Source organism: Sus scrofa, chromosome 16 (assembly GCF_054392235.1).
Source record: "Sus scrofa isolate SSC_HxYL_T2T_F1_AM1 chromosome 16, Sscrofa_HxYL_maternal_Yorkshire_Landrace_v2.0, whole genome shotgun sequence".
NCBI classification, from domain to species: Eukaryota; Metazoa; Chordata; class Mammalia; order Artiodactyla; family Suidae; genus Sus; species Sus scrofa.
The window spans coordinates 20,839,753-20,858,436 of NC_139398.1; the positions used below are offsets into that span (position 1 = coordinate 20,839,753).

Here is an 18,684-nt window from a genome sequence, read left to right on the forward strand (position 1 = left end):
ACATGCGAAAAAGATATGATAATTTTTGCTTGATGTGAATGTCATGCAATATTCAATATCTCAGGAAATCTTATAATTGAAAGTTCTTTGTAAATCAGTAAGTTCTATAAAGGTACAGGTGATTTTTGTTACTCATTTGTGGTATTTTATATCAAAAAAGAAACCCTACATACTTACAAGGGCCTTATTAAATTTTAAAAGTACTTTTTTTTTTTTTCCTTTTTTTTTTTTTCACAGCCACAAGTACAGCATATGGAAGTTCCCACCCTAGGGGTTGAATCATAGCTGCATCTGCTGGCCTATGCCACAGCCATAGCAACACTGGATCCAAGCTGCATCTGCCATAGCTTGCAGCAACACTGGATCCTTAACCACTGAGTAAGGCCAGGGATTGAACCCACATCCTCATGGAGACTAGTCAGTTTATGGATACTCCATAAAAGTATTATTTTTCTTAATGAGTTGATATGGAGTTTATTTATTACCACTGTTTGCCTTTATCCTAATTTGTACTAACTTTTCAGGTCTGCTATAGCAAAGGACCACAAACTGGGTGGTTTAAAACAGAAATTACCTCACATTTCTGGAGGCTAGAAGCCTGCAGTCAAGGTGGCAGTAGAGCCATGCTCCTTCTGAAACCTGAAGGTGAGCATCCTTCCTCCCCTCCTTTAGCTTCTGACTTTTGCCAGCCTTCTTGGTCCACCTTCGTATGTGGATGTATCTCCCCAGATTCTACCTCCTCCACCTCCCTGGTCACTTGGCCATTCCCCTGTGTGTCTCTGTCTTTACGTGGTGTTTTTCTTTTCTTATTAAGGACACCAGTCACACTGGATTAGGGTCCACTCTAATGACCTCATCTTATTTTGATCATATTAGCAAAGATCCTATTTTTAAATAAGTTCGTATTCACAGCCGCAGGTGTGAAGACTTCAGTATTCAATCTTTTGTTTCTGTTGGACACAGTTCAATCTTTTTAACAATAGTGAATTCAGATCAGGTAAGCTTATGCATATGGGGTAATACATGCATAAGACGATACATATCCTTTGATGCACCGAATGTAAAATAGCTACATATAACAATACTTTCAAACATATATTGTAGGATAAAAAATAAAAATATAGTATACTCATGAAAGTACATTCATGAATGCACTGTATAAAAACATAAAACCAAAGTATATTAATGAATCGTGTGGGTTTTTTCTTCTGTTAGAGAGTAAATAATAGAATGACTTAAGTAAGATATGCAAATCAGGTAGAACTTGACCTTGATATAATAGATTTGCTATAATTTGACTAAGAAGGACAAACAGATAAGTACATGGTGAAAGAGGAAAAGTTTAGAGAATAAAATAATCAGAATGTTTTTGGGAAAATGAAGGTGATGACCTGACTGACACAGGAAGATATTTGAGAATACTCATTGGGAATACATTCAGGTAAGTTAGAGGCAATGTAATAAAAAGGGGAAAAAATTGAACAAAAAATTGATCCTACAAGCACTTGGAAGTCATTACAGATACTAGTAGAGGATAATAGCATGAAGCAACAACTCAGGGACAGAAAGTGCAACAAGGAAGCTGTTGCATTAATTTGGTTCCACATGCTTCTAGTGATAGCATATGCCTACAAATTGAGTGCTGAAGTTTTCTGGAATGCCACAGTAAATTCACAGAGGGGAGCACCCTAGGATATTTTAAATTTCAAGAGAAACACAGGGGCATCTGTAAGGAATCCAGCAATCTACTGCTCTTGGAATATTTGGACCTCTTTCTTCCATGAACTATTAGGTTTTTAGCCTAGGGCTACTGTAAAAAAATTACTAAAACATGAATATAGCGATGAATCCAAACAGTTTAGAAATCTCTAGCTTATTAATTAAATTAATGAATATATTTTTACTTACTGATCTGTAGCTCTATATAATTTTATACTCTTCTAAATATCTTCCTGTAGTCCTAATTTCAATTATTCTTGATTATAATCCCACTTTTTTATGTTTCTCTGTATTTAAACAAATCAACCCCCACCTTTTTTTTTTTCTGATTTTTTTGATAGTGAGGACTAGGGAAAGGACATTGCACCCATATGCAGTAGTCTCTACTTTTCCTTTAACAAATTTTATTCTCCTACTTTCACCTTTCTTTGACATTTTGCTCAAGTCAGTTCTAACATGACTGTTGTTACTTTTATATGTTGATGTTTCCCATTAGCTCTCAAATTTTGAGTGGTATAACCATTCCCCATTAGCCTTGGAGCCCCCACAGCTATCAAATATCTAGGATGCTCAAATTCTTTATATAAAATGGCAGAGTATTTGCATATAATCTATGCACATCCTCTATATACTTTAAATCACTCTAGATTACTTAAAATATTTAGTACAATGTAAATGCTATGTAAATAGTTGTAAATACAATGTAATTATGATGTAAATGGTTGCTGGCATGTAGCAAATTCAAATTTTGCTTTTTGAAACTTTCTGGGATTTTTAAAAAGCAATTTTTTTCCTAAATAATTTTTTTTCCATTATAGCTAGTTTACAGTGTTCTGTCAATTTTCTACTATCCACGAAAGTGACCTAGTCACACATACATATATACATTCTTTTTCTCACATTATTCTCCATCATGCTCCATCATAAGTGAACTAGATATAGTTTCCATTAAAAAGCATTTTTGATCCGTGGTTTATTGACTCTGTGGCTGCAGAAGCCACAGATATGGAGGACCAACTATATTACATATTGGTATCTCACCCATTTGATTCCTGGGTCAACTCTAACATGCATACCTATGAAAGATCATATGGTAATTAGTTTATTTATGATCTGGTAGTGCATGTTTGTAATACATTTTATGGATCAAATATATATGTATATATGTGTATATATATGTATTATATTAAAAACTTTCTGTTGATCCCAAGATCATGGCAGATTATCTAAATCAGTCTACATAAATAAAAGTAGGGGAGTTCCTGTCATGGCTCAGTGGTTAACGGATCTGACTAGGAACCATGAGGTTGCGGGTTCAATCCCAGGCCTTGCTCAGTGGGTTAAGGATCCCGCATTGCCATGAGCTATGGTGTAGGTCGTAGACATGGCTCAGATCCTGTGTTGCTGTGGCCGTGACGAAGGCTGGTAGCTATGGCTCCGATTAGACCCCTAGCCTGGGAACCTCCATATGCTGTGAGTGTGGCCCTAGAAAATGCAAAAAGACAAAGGGAAAAAAAAAAAAAAAGTAGGGAACTGAGGCTAATAATCATTATTCCAGAACTCAGGATAGATTTCAAAAACTAATTCCTTGTTCATTATAATATATAGAAATAGTCCTCTATTATTTACTTTCTTTCTGTTAGTAATGTAACTATCCAAATGTAGGTTCTTAAAGTGATCATTCATAACATTTTAAAATAGTTTCCTTTTTGAGCTTCCTGTGTCTCCCAACAAATATTCACAGTCCCTGATACCTTCCCCTCCTGCCGTCAAAGAAGACAATAATAGCAGACTTATCAACAGCAATTTTAAAAAGTCAAAACAACAACAAACATCAACAGTCCTGCCCCAGCATATCTAGTAGCTCTTTTGCACACTTCAACTATTTACAGAGCTCAAACTAAAACCAAGCAGATATACTTGTCCTTTTCAAACTATGCCAACCCACATTGTTCAGTTGTACTTTAATTTACAGTGTTCTCTGTTTCTGAGCTGACCCTCATACTCACCAATGCTCAGCCAGAGCCCTCTTCATTATCACCACCCTTACACCTCAGCAAGAGTAGTTCTCCTCTGGATCCTGTGACCTTAGAGGGACCAGCTGTGGCCTTAAGCCAGGGTAGTATTTCGCATCATGGGATGAAGGGTCCATGAGGCCAAGGAGATGTATCCAGTTAGGGGTTTATACCATAGAACTATACCATACATATGCTAACAGGACAATAGAAAGGATAAATATACTCAAGGACAATTGGATTTGCTAAGAAGAAGATCACTGAATTCCTGGTTTAAACAAAAATTTGAATTACTCTTTACAAAAGAAAATTCCTAGATAACAAATATCATGGCAATGTCCACACAAATTCATTTAATCTTCACAGGATCTCTGTGCTATAGGTTTGATGAGGCAGAAGAAAATGGAAACAAAATATTTTACAAAAACTTGCCTCAGCTATCAATGGATTTTCATCTAGGAAGTGTAGCTCCCTAGCAAAAACTCCTAAGTAATACAGTCACCAGAAATAAGAATGAACAAACTAGAAATACGGATCTCTGTTTCCTCAATTAGCTGGAACATAAATTAGCAGGATAAATATAAGGAAAAGAAACAAGATCATAAAAAGGGAAAGAGTACAAAATATTACATTTTCTAGAACTGAGATTTAACATAACTATTTTGGTTTTCAAGAATTATGGCAGCCCTTTTTTCCATAGTGTGCTTGCCAACTACATAATTAGGCGCATGGTTTGAGAAAAAAATGACTTAGTTTCCACGCTTATTCCTTTAGTGGAGGGACTCCAGAGGAACTCGAATTGTGCATTTATCTGAAACCTTTTTTAGATTTCCCTATAGCCATTTTTCCCTATTTCCTTTTGTTTTTTTTTTAATCTCACAACAAAAGTATACTATACAAAAGTAACTGAAATATAACATAGAAGCTTTCTGTGTTTGACAAAATAAATACTAATTGTATTTACCCTAGATTTATTCTAAGTAATTCATCTAAAACAGTAACTTTTCATCAACCTTCTTTGATGGCCATTGAATCAAGGCTATCTACATATAACATTAGAAATCTTTCTCTTAGGATTTCTGGATAAGAAAGTTATAGAATTAGCCAAATTTTTATGTGAAAGATAAGAATCAGTATTCCAGAGAAGGATTTTCTTCTTTTATGTTAGGTCTTTGTAAAACAATGCACATTTTTCTGTAGCTGCTGATTTTCTGAAATTGCAGAAACTCCACTGTCACAGGAGATAAATTGAGGTGTCTTTTAAACAGCCCTTTCTGACTTTCTGATTCTCTAAAATCTAGTTCTTATTTTGACTATATAAAATTACTTTGGCAGATAGTTGCCTCACTCTTGTTTCAAGAAATATAGGTCAAGTATTTAATCACCAAACAACCACAGGTATTTAACAGGCTCATATTTTTCATGATAATAGAAAACCCTGGGGTTACTGTGTAGCTAAGCAGGTTATATTACTTCTAGTTCAAGTAATTGTAAATGCTATTGTGTTCAGAATATTTAAGTTCTTGTGGGGAGGGAGCACTTATGTCTAAACACCCATATTGTTTTAAATTTTTAGATTTTAAGCTAAATTCATAACATGAATATATTGTTAATAGTTACATGAGTGTGTTCCACAAAGCTTGGATTTTAGCTAAGCAGAATTCTGGATTTCCTTTTTCCTTTTTATTCCATGCTTTTATTTACTACAAAATCAATTTGTATTGGATAAGCCATCATTAATATTGATTTGCTATTTTCTGCTACATATATTCCATTCACATGCCTTTTGGTTAAAACTTTGCTGACAGAATGAAATGCATTATTTTAAATTAAAGAACAAATAGCGTTTCTCTTTTAACTGACTTGATGAATGCTTCAAATTACAACATAAAAGCTTGCCAAAATTTTTCCATTGTCAGTTTATTTTTTCTAATTTGCAAAGGTTTGTTTTGAAATGATTATACAGCATTTACAAAGAAAATGCCAATGTTTTCAAATATTCTGTGCTATCACAATCAATCACTCTAACATATAAACATTCGTTGATGTATGTTCCTGCTCTGGTTATACTCCCTCTCATCTCCTTGCTCCCTGCCTTCAGCTCCACAATGTCCTTCCAGCTATTTAAACACGAAAAGTAAAGCCTTTGTAAGAAGAAACCCTCTTTATGCTCAGAAGAAATCCTCATCTATTGGGATAGCTCTTTCACTCACTTTCTTCAGGTCCTTGCTTCAATGTCATCTCATTAGTACAACTATAGTACATGCCCAATAATTCACTGTCTACCTTCTTACCTTATGTTATTTTTTCCTTGACAACTTTAATCACCTCCTCTGAATATTGTTATTCACAACCAGAAGATAATCTCCAATGAAGGAGAAAAATATTGACTTGGTTCTGTTCATTGCCATATTCTCACGCCTAGGAAAAATGCTTGGAATACAGTAGACTTGGAATTTGTTAAGTAAATAAATAGTTGACCAGTCTGCTTCCTGTGTCAGGAAAATAGTAGAGAAAAGAGATAAGTTTTCCACAATTTCAGCAATAGTCTAACATCACCACGGTAACTACTCCCACCACTGCACTCTACTCCAAACACACACGCACACGCACACACACACACACACACACACAAACACACACACAATGAATACTTGTTGAGCTGTAGAAACTCACAAATTCACAACAGTACCTAAGAGTCAAGAACACAAGATATTGTAGAGGGCTTGGTATGGATTTTCCATAAAGAATGGTGATCAGATAAAAACTTGAAGTTGAGTGATTTCTCCTCTCATGGAGAATTAATGAAGATAGTAGGGGCTCATTGGAGTTGCTTGTGATGTCAAGGGCAGTGAAGCAGTGGTACAGGACAGCATGCATTTGGTGTGGGAAGAATGAATGAAGATCCTACGAGTAAAATGGATGCCTGCAAAAGATGGCATAGACTAAACCATCTTGAAAGGAATTTGTTCAATAGGCCAAAAGTGTCTGTGAAGTGGAAATTAGAAGTGAAACGGAGATTTTTACATTGGAGTGTCTAAAAGTAAGCTGCTATTGCCTTAGAGAAATAGTCTAATTGTAAATGAATGGGAGGCTATGGGGTCTGTCCATGGCCCTACTGAGGGCAGGTCAGAGACAGAACATGTTTGCAGGAAGTTATGGGAGAAAAATAAAGATCTTCCGGATCTTTTTTTACATTATTTTACATATCTTGAATAAAAACCAAACATTTGAGTCTGAAATTTTTTTAAAAAGTTAAGTAAAAGCAAATGTCAAAAAAAAGAGCAAGCGATACCTATATAGACACACACACACACACACACACACACACACTCACACAGGTCTTTGGAAAGCAAAGATCTGATCTGTAAAAGAATATTTGTTAGGTATTTTCAAACCACTAAATGAACTATTTCAAGTGAAAGTGTGTAAAACAGCAGTTGGAATTAGCTATCACTGACATGAATAAGAACCAATTTATATTTGACAATCAAAATTTCAGGTGCATAGTGATCTTGAGTGATTATTATAATTAAAAGCAAATTAACAATATGTTAACTTCACTAATACAATGTTTGTTCAAAGGAATCAATTCTATATTGATGTGACATGTCATAGATACACTGTAATTATAACACTTTGTTCTTGATAGAGTTGATGGAAGAATTTTCAATAGTGAAGAAATTATTTTAAGGAAAAGTCTCAGTTTAAAAACAAAAAAAAATAAACCTTTTTTAACAGACCTAAAGTAACTTCTTAAAAAGTCAGACATTTTCTTATTGCTTATGTTAGACTCTAGTAAACTGAGAAATAAATGTCAGATATATAATTATTTATAGCTCCTCAAATAACTATAACAAATCCTAAGTTGTTATGAAGTGGGAGAATTATTTACTATCATAATCTAAAAGTATATTCAAGCTACTGAATATATCTAAATAATTATGGTAGTGTCAGAAAAGGGGGCAGACTTTAGGTATGAGCTTTACTGAACTATAGATGTGGAGTTTTTTTTTTCCTTTTCAAATGTATTACAAATACATATTGAAATCTATTCAGTAAGTTTGTGAATATGTATTCTGACATATACTTAAAATATTTTCATCTATTTTATAATGATTTGTTAGTAGATTCTACTTTCACAGATGGAAATAAGATACTAGAAACATTACATAATTTATACAAAGGTAGATATTACCCAAGGCAGTTATTTCAATAAGAAACCAACATAGTGAATCTATATATATTTATTTATTTATTTTATTTATTTATTTTGGTGTTTTTGTCTTTTTAGGGCTGCACCCATGGCATATGGTGGTTCCTAGGCTAGGGGTCCAATCGGAACTGTAGCTGCCAGCCTACAGCAGAGCCATAGCAACATGGGATCTGAGGTGCATCTGTGACCTACACTATGGCTCAGAGCAACGCCGCATCTTAATTCACTGAGCAAGGCCAGGGATTGAACCGGTCTCCTCATGGATGCTAGTGGGGTTTGCTAACCATTGAGCCATGACAGGAACTCCTATATTTTTATTTTTTTAAACCAATCATTTAATGTCCATACTCAGTGCACAGAAACTTAAATTTACTAAGAAAATATGTATGTTTAATGTTTATTTTTGATAACTAAATTAATTTAGAAAATATCTATAAAACATCCAATATGTAAAGCCACTGTAACATGTGCTTAGGATAATAGAAAATTATTGATTTATTCAGGAATGGTTTCCCAATAGATTTTCAGTATTAGTGGAGAGAAAAGGTATTCAGGTACCAAATTAAGAAAACACAATGTAAATAATGCTGTATGAAAATATGTGAAGTCCCAAAAGTAAGGTAGTGATATTATATTTATGAATACACTGTATAAAGAGATAGTACAAATATACTTAATGTAGTAAAAATCATGTTTTTGGTTTTTGTTTTGTTTTGTTTCTCTTGAGACCTCCTTGGGAGATGTACTTTCTTTAAATGCCACTACTTCCCTGTGAGATGATTCTGGCCTTCATTATTTACTATTTTGTCTGAATATTCAAACTTTCTCATCAGGAACAATTTGACAGTTTCCATAGAGCCTGAGACTCTCCGTGTCAAAAAAAATAAACACATAAAATAAATATTTTCTATTTTGTGTACCCTCACTATCCACCACCATCTAACTCATATTCTCAAAGAGTATTTTACTTTTCTAAATGTAACTCTAGCTCCACATTGACTGTGTAACTACTCTGGCTTCTTCCCTCAGAACCCACTGAAACTGTTCCATATAAATTTACTACCTACTTCATCAACCTGACACTTTAAAACTTGATGTCTCTATATGCTTTCTCACCTGGATCCACTCTCTCTAATGTTCTCTGATGCATCCACTCACAGCCATTCTCCTGATTTCAAGAGATTTACATCCACCACACTTCATATACACATATACACAGACTCTCTTCATGAACCTCTTTTAAGAGTTTTATTCTATTCAAATCACTGGCTAGACAGAAGCAAATGTCAAGTCTCACCTACTCTAATTCTCCTAGTGCAAGTGTTCTCTGACTCATTTATTTTCTAATCTCTGATCTCTTTCCCCAGTTACTTTTACATGTATACCAGATCCTCCCCTTTTCACCTTTTTTTACCCCATCCACATCAAATCCCATAACTGGGAGATCCAAGCCCATTTTTAATAATATAATCAACAGATTGGTTTTATTTTGTCCTTCCTCTTCCATACATGACCCTTGGTGTCATCAATAGTCTACTTACATGCCTCCTACTCAGCCTTAAATGATAACATATCAAAATCATACAAATTCTGAAATGATCCATTTGCAAATATATGTTTCTAACATCAATGTGGCTCTCAAAACTATGCTGAAATCTTCGATGTCCCTAGACAGCTTTAGGACAAGTTTTTTGCAGTGTTTATTTTAGCACTCTTCTCCTTTCCACCAGTGTTCTCATCTAGCATGTACTAACACATGACCAGAGCATGACTGAGCTCCTATTTCATGCAAAGAGGTCATTAACTTGCAAGAATCAATCTTCACCCAACACACACAAATTTAATCCACCCCATATCCACTCTATAACTGGTTATTGTACTATAAATCATTTTCATTCACAACTAAGAAATCTAAATGAGTCATTTTTTTTTCCTTTCCTATAGTTTCTCACTGCCTTTTCCTCTCATTCTTTAAATATATTCAGATCCTTCCATCAAATGTAGCAAGCAAACACAGTTTTCTTAGTCCTATTTTCCTCTCCTATTTTTCCTTTCTTTGCATCATTCCTGGCATTTCATTTCCAGTTTACTCCTCAACCTATAGCAGTCTGACTAAATACCCTTATAATTTAGTTGGCATTGCTTTTCTAAGATCATCAAAATAATTTACGCAAAATTGGAGTTCCTGTTGTGGTTCGGTGGTTAATAAACCCGACTAGTATCCATGCGGATGTGGGTTTGATCCCTGGCCTTGCTCAGTGATCTTGCATTGCTGTGGCTGTCGTGTGGGCTGCCAGCTGCAGCTCCAATTCAGTGCCTAACCCTGGGAATCTCCATATGCCACAGGTATAGCCCTAAAAAGATAAAAGACAGAAAAAAATAATAATAATAATTTATGCAAAATCAAGTGTGAATCAAGGCATGTGTTAGCTGTAGACAATATTTTACAGTATTGATTTAATTTTCTTATTGGAAAAAATATGTCCTTAGTTTTAATATCAAATTCTATGTTTTGCTTGATTTTCCTTCTACCTTTTAGATATTTCTTATTGAGTTCTTGAATTCACATCTTTATTAATGCTGTCACCTGGTCTTGCCATGTTGCCACCGATCTCTTTCTCCCAGAACATTTCTTTAGGGTAGAACATTTGTTTTCAAAATAGATGGTGAGTTTAATGGCTTTGGCTGCTTTAAAAATCCTTTTCTTAACAGAAGTCTTTCTCATCAGCTGTAAACACACAACTTTTAATGTAAGACATGTACCTAAAGGTAGCTTAAGTTAGGCTAATTCAGATTTATGTAGGGTCCCAAGCCTAGACTGATTATCTGACTGTTAGTTGATCAATATTTTTTTCCTGAAACATAGAAGCTTCCTTTCTTTCTCTTTCCCTTTCTTTCTTCCTTCCTTCCTTCCTTCCTTCCTTCCTTCCTTCCTTCCTTCCTTCCTTCCTTCTTTCCTTTCTTTCTTTCTTTCTTTCTTTCTTTCTTTCTTTCTTTCTTTCTGTCTTTCTGTCTTTCTGTCTTTCTTTCTTCTTTCTGCCATATGAAGATGTCAATGCGAATATGGTAGAGAATAAACCTGGGTCATGTTGACTAGGCTGTCAAGACCCAGAAACTTTAATTTTATGTATAAGTATATGGAATTGGATTCTTGATTAAAAAGTTAGGCCAGAATTTAGAATTACATGTTGTTTGCAGAATAATATGAAAATAATTTCTTATTTCTACATTGTAGGCATTGTGTAAACTTCATCTAGGCAATTCATTGTTCTGTCTCATTGAACATTCCCAATTACCACAAGTCTCAAAACCCCAACTAAAGATAAATACTGGTTATGACGAGCATAGTGAAAAGATCTACTTCTTAGATTATTCCATGTAATACCAGAGGTTATTTCAGCTAGAAGTCAAGGCCAGGAAATCAATATCGTTTGCTCCATTTTGACTCTTTTGGTAACATTTGGTCACTTAACAGTCTTTTTAAGAAATAATCTTTATCATTAAAATAGTTTCTTCTGTTTCAGTAACAATATCTTATTTCTTATCAATAATACACAAAACTAATTTACCAAAAGTTATAATTATAGTATTTTCATCTTTAATTCAGTAAAAAAAAAAAAATTATCTTTTATTTTTTCTCCAATTGCGTTTTCTTTAGACAAAATTTTTTTTTTTCTCTCTCTCTCTTAGTTATTTACACTTTTCTGTGGTTGTATTTCTGGGCAAGGGCCCAGATGGTATAAGTTTTGTTTTTCCTTCACATAGTGTCCCAGATTCTGTTTTGAGAGAAGCATTGTAAATTAATAATATGATTACAGTGTTACTTCCATTATTTATTTTCTGTAGAATCTAGCACATTAAAGTATATTATTTGCAGTACTTATCCATGAATAAGCACACAGTTTGGTTAATTTCTTTTTTTTTTTTTTTTTTTTTTTTTGTCTTTTTGTCTTTTTGCTATTTCTTGGGCCGCTCCCGCGGAATATGGAGGTTCCCAGGCTAGGGGTCTAATAGGAGCTGTAGCTGCCAGCCTACGCCAGAGCCTCAGCAATGCAGGATCCGAGCCGCATCTGCAACCTACACCACAGCTCAAGGCAACGCCGGATCATTAACCCACTGAGCAAGGGCAGGGACCGAACCCGCAACCTCATGGTTCCTAGTCGGATTCGTTAACCACTGCGCCACGACGGGAACTCCAGTTTGGTTAATTTCCAAGCACTGCAGTTATTAGATTCAATTTTTTTTCTTTAGTATATCAGTCATACCCCTGATATGTTTTAGGAAAATGAAACAGAACTGGTGAGTTTTGCTAAATTTGTTAGGCATGAACATTCTTTATGATTCAGATTGCCTGATGCTCCATACATTAAAAATATACTTTCTAGTCACTTCTTTTCTAATAATTATATGTGCATAACAGAAAGTTCTTTGTGGATCAGTGTGGGACACTGATAAATCCACTACAGTAGGAACTAGGGCATCTGAGATGCATTTCTGCATCACCTAGTAAGATCCTGAAAGGGTTAGAGAAATTGAATTGATGACTCTGGGGCCTATAAAATACTAGTAACAATTTAAAATACATTCTCAAAATCAAATGTCCACTATACTTTTAAAACTCAACCCCCAATGATTTGATATCTGCTTCAGGAATGAGGGAAGCTGGAATTCCTAACATAGGGATTTATTGTTGTTTAAACCATCTGCTTGGTAACAAACAAAAATAGTTTTTATTAATAAGTTATGACCATCTTATTAAACATAGTTATATTCCTAGTTATTACTCGATCTTTCTTGATATGCCCATATGTCATATATATGCTTTCATTTCATATATGTATGGATTACTATTATTATTTTATTTGTGAGATTATGTTTTAACCATGGTTTATTTGATCCTTCATGTTTATTCAATTCAAGTGAGTTTGATCATTCCAAGTCTTCTGGATATTAGTTAGCTTATTTTCTATTACACACAGTTGACCTGAAATCTAGGAAAGCAAAGGTTTTCAAAATTTGTCTCATCTCTCTTAATAAATAGAGGAAAATTAGTCTTAGCAGAGGAAATCATTGTTGAGAAATTACCCTGATGATACAAATGTGATAAAACTGCACCTAGAGAAGGAAAAGGAAGTGAAAAAGTATGGGTGTTAAAATACTATCACTCAGGTAAAATGACTGTTCAATGCACTGAGCCAGAGACCCACGGCACAGGGCCCCCACAGGTGGTCTCGTTTTGTGCTCAGGTGGGTTCCTGGCATGGGAAACATAATAGTGAATTCCTTTCATGCATGCCCACTGTAGGTATTTGTTAAAAGCTCTTTTGCATATGAAATCTCTTCTCTATATAAAATTTAAAATCAAAATTATATAACAGATGATAAATTTTAAAATTGACTAACTCAAAAAACACATCAAAATTGAGCTTTAAGGGGGTTAGTCCCCTCTAGTGGTAAGTCAAAATTCAGTGAAATTCAGAAAGGGCAAAAAATAGGTTCCTGTTACTTTAGAAATCAATTGACAATCCCATCAATTATGATGTTTGAAATAAGACCTAGATACATGTAAAGATTAAAATGCTTCATGATAGCAGAGTTTTTCTGATTTCTACATAATGCTTTTTGAGAATAAGTAAAAGCATTACGGCTTATTTATTTCAAATTAAGACAATACATTTTTTTAATATCATAATTCAATACATTTATGGCTATATTATAAAAATTAAAATTGCAGTCATAGCAGTAACTTTTTAAGCCATATCAATAGATTTGTTTTTAAAAGTAATTGGGTCCTACAATGTAAAGGGGAAAAATAAACATTTAAATTTTTCCAAAAGCTTTGTTTGTCAAACATAAACAAAGAAGCTTTGCTCTCCTTAAAACTAAATAGCAAAACAAAGAAAGCAATTCTAAAATTGTAATAAAACATGTGAAAGGGTTTTTCATCTCTCATTTTTTTTTAATAAAGAAGGTTCTATTGGTGCCCTTTGCATGCAGGCTGGGACTAGGAGAAGAAGGCAATTTCAGGATTAAATTTGATGATTTTTCTTACTGTCATAAATGATCTATATGTTTCATTACTTTATGAACTTAAATCCTCAGGCAGTGGGTTCTTAAAGAGAGTATAAGTTAAACCTACATATTTGAAATAAACATAACTATGTTACAAATGTATTTATGATATATTGAAAAAATAACCAAAATCAGTCTCTCATTAACTTTAAATTACAGTAATTTGGTTTTGTTGAAATGCCATTAAAGTTATTTTTTGCTAGTTTAGAATACACACCTAAAATTATTTTGAGGTTGTCTAAGCTTTGAGTAATTTCAACAGTTTTCAATCTGTTGCTGTTTTTATTGAGTCAATTTTTTTCCCTTTATAATAGCCACCATGCCAATTAGGATGCACAGTTGACTCTGGAACAAGGCAGGGGTTAGGGGCGCTGACCCTACACACAGTGGAAAACTCATGTATAACTTATATTCTAGCCCTTTGAATGCAGAGTTTTGCATCTGCAGATTCGACCAAGTGCCTGTGGGTTTTCTTTAGCACTGTATACACTTTTTTATTGAAAAACTGAATATAAGTGGACCAATGGAGTTCAAACCTATGTTGGTTCAAGATAACTTGCTTTTGACCTGATTATAAGAGCTATTCTGAGACAAATATAAATGTTACATTGATATAATTTATAGTGATATGAAGATAAATATCTTTAAGAAAAAATATAACAAAACTATAACCTATATTTTGAGATATTTTTACTTTATTTATGAAATAGTTGAAAAGTAATCTTCAGCTATCTATGCTACATTAATTAAATGATTTACTCTGAGGAAAACAAAAGACTTTGGGGAATATTTGACTATAATATTTGATAAGAGTACTATAATTTAGTTTAAGAAGGCCATATTTTAAAAGTAATCCAATAACTGAGTTTGATAAGAGTACTATAATTTAGTTTAAGAAGGCCATATTTTAAAGGTAATCAAATAACCAACCAGATTCTTCAATAGAAATTAATATATATCCTATAAATGCCAATCACCAATAAAGCATATTTGAAATCAGATTAATCAATCTGACTTTACAAATTCTGAAGTTAATATCTCTACCTTCTCTAAGAAACTTAGCACATTGACCTAAAATAATCCTTACTAGTGGTTACATACTGAATTGTGTTTCCCCAGTATTCATATGTAGAAGCCCTAACCCCCAAAGTGATGATATTTTGAGACAGGGTCCTTGGGAGGTAGTTAGGGTTAGATGAAGTCATAAAGGTAGAGCCTCATAATGGAATCAGTGCCCTTATGAAAAGGACACTAGAGAGCTTGAACTCTCTATTTCTTTCTGGCATGTGAAGATACATCATGAAGGCACCCATCTAAAAGCCAGGAAGAGAGCCTATATCAGAAACTATGCTAGCACCTCAATCTTGGACTTCTAGCCTCCAGAACTGTAAGAAAATAAATTTCTATTGTTCAAAACATCCAGTCTAGGGTGTTTTGTTAGGATAGCCAAACTAGTTAAGACACTTTCTAATAATATCATTATTAATATTTTAGTTCTGTTCAGTTTCCTCAATTGATTGTGTTTGTATTCTGTTACTGCATGTGTGTATGTGTGTGCGTGTGTGTGTGTGTATGTATATATATATACTTATAATTAATAATGTAAATTCACTATATATTACTGAACACATGCATATGTATTTACATATATAGTAATTTTACAATCCATCCTCATTTACAAATTTATGATTGTTCACCTTGTATCTTGCACTGACTTTGCTTTATTGCAACCTTTCAATTGTTATTTCTTAAAAAAAATTAGTAAGTATATCACAGCAAACTTTGTCTTTGATTGAAATTTTATTTATTTCTCTATCTTTAAAGCTAGGTTAGCTAGATGGATATTCTATATTAGCAAATATTGCCCATCAGCACTGTACATAATCTATTGTCTTGTTTTCTCTTTTTTCTGATGAGAAATTAATCATTCACCATATGTAATGCCTTTTTTCTGATTGTTTTTAATAATCAATTTTTGTGTGGTTTTTGGTACAATTTTACAAAATATATTTAGGAATGGATTTTTTTTCTTTATTCTCTTCAAGCTTGATATTGTTATGCAATCTCAGTATTATCAATTATTTTTGTTTTTGTTTTTGTTTTCCTATTCTGAAAAAATATTAGTGGTAGATAGATTAGAAAAATCAATATATTTCCCACTCCTTTTTGGATTTTTATCATCATAGTATAATTTTGCAATGTTCTTTATCATGTAGAGTCCATTTCTCTATTCCTTAAATGGGATCTGGTGCAGTCTCATGTGGTTCAGGGAATGTGGCAGAAGTGATGCCATTCCAGATATAAAACTAAGCCTTGAAAATCTTTGAACATTTCAATGTCTGTCTTTCTATCTGTCTGTGTCTGTCTGTCTGTCTGTCTGTCTGTACCTCATTTGCATCCACCATGAGAATAAGCCTGTCATCCAACCAGGAAATAAGAGAAAATATGGAGCAGAAAAGAGACTTAGCTGAGGCAATCCTGAAGCAGCCAGGCCCCAGCTAACCCATTAGCTGACCACAGACACATGATTAAGCCCAGCTTAAATAAGGTGATGCAGGATCTAGTCAGCTGAACCATCCAAGTACTCATTAAGACCTATGCTAAATCCTCAACTACTTTCTTTTTGAATATTTCTTGTCACATTCTATCTAATATCTCATTTGGTACTGCTATTCATTGTGGTTTATACCTACATTCATCTGATTTCCCCATTTAACCATTTTTCATGTTAGCCATCATTTTATCTAAAATGATACCTTCTGGGTAATTTCCTCATACTTCATTCCTGGTCATGAGTTTCCATGTCTTTTAACATGAGTTTGTGTTTAATAACGAGCTTTCTTTAAACGATTCTTTAAACTCAAGATTATTTTAAAGGAAAAAAAAAAAACAGAAAAAAGTAAAAGAAAACAATGAACTAAGATTGGCAAAATCTAAGACTCTAAACCATAAATCAGAGACCATTATTAAATCAACAAATGCTTGAGTGAAATCATGATCTATAAAAATAAATCACTAGATACTGTATGACTTGATGAAAATGGACATTGATTTAAACTAGCATTAAGAAAAGAAATTAATTTTGTCCTCCAACACCTGTATTTTATAGTATTTATTGAATTATTCTTTTTTTAGGGCCGCACCTGTGGCTTACAGAGGTTACCAGGCTAGAGGCTGAATCAGACCTGTACCTGCCAGCGTATGCCACAGACGCAGCAATGCCAGATCCGAGCTACATCTGTGAACTACACCAGAGCTCACAGCAATGCTGGATCCTTAACCTACTGAGCAAGGCCAGGGATTGAACCTGCATCCTCCTAGTTTCTAGTCAGACATCATTTTGACATCATTTTCTTTATACCTCTTCTAAGCTGAAGAAAAGTTTGACATTTTTAAGAAGATTAATTTTGAAAAAAATTATTTTTTTGGATTTAAAATTCAGAAAAAAATGGAAAAATAGGGACTGGATTTTCCCTCCACTTGAAACAACCAAAACACAGACAAAATTAACGAGGGCATTCCCCGTTGTGGCTCAGCAGTAACGAACTCAACTAGTATCTATGAAGACTTGGGTTTGATCCCTAGCCTCCCTCAGTGGGTTAAGGATCTGGGGTTGCCATGAGCTGTGGTATAATTCGCAGCTGGGCCCAGATCTGGCATTCAATCACACAAAGAAAACCATATTCTTCTTTAAAAAGAAGTCAAACAAATTCCACCAAACTCTTCCATAATATTGAAAAAGAGGGACTATATCTCATTTCATTCTGTAAGCGTAAAATGAAGCAGCCATTACAGATAATTATTGTTTCCATAGAATAATACAGGGAGCTGAGAAAAAAAAATTAAGAAAAAAAGGCAGAAATATTTCAAATTTGATGAACATTCTGAAACCACAGATGACAAATATCAACTTGTATCAAGTATAGGAATCATGAAGAAAATTACAACTTGAGAGTTTCCCCAGTCTGCACTGAAGTACCGGAGGGAGCAATACGGCAAGCCTGGTAAGCCTACATTATCGAATTGCAGAAAACATTTGATAAATGGAATGTATTAAATAAAAGCAGTTAGATAATACAGAGATGTTAGGAAGAGAGGAGCAATGATAAGGATGACAACAGATTTCTTGTCAGAAAGTTTTTTAAATATATGACAGAAGAACAACTTCTTTAAATTAATGAAAGTTAAGAATTTTTAAAAAACCTAACTGAGGAGTTCCCATCGTGGCGCAGGGGCTAACGAATCTGACTAGGAACCATGAGGTTGCGGTTTCGATCCCTGGCCTCGCTCTGTGGGACAAGGATCCAGCATTGCCGTGAGCTGTGGGGTAGGTCACAGACGCGGCTGGGATCCCGCGTTTCTGTGGCTCTCGTGTAGGCCAGCAGCTACAGCTCCGATTCGACCCCTGGCCTGGGAACCTCCACATGCTGCAGCCCAAGAAAAGGCAAAAAGACAAAAACACAGACAAACAAACAAACAAAAAAACCTAACTGAGAAGCACACACCCAGAAAAATTACTTTTTCAAAGTTTAGGGCCAAAGACTGTCTTGGCCCTAAACTTATGAATTTAGTAAGTTTAAAGACAGACAAATCACAAATGATCAGTATCATGAATGAGAGTGTGACATTGCTAAAGTTTTTAAAAAGATAACAAGGATATATT

The 18,684-nt window shown here is 34.1% G+C and overlaps 1 protein-coding gene across 14 annotated transcripts in view; it reads right to left on the bottom strand.

The window, feature by feature from the left end:
• CDH18 (cadherin 18) overlaps positions 1-18,684 on the bottom strand; it is a 1,020,178-nt gene that overhangs the window by 688,917 nt on the left and 312,577 nt on the right. The window lies entirely within an intron of this gene.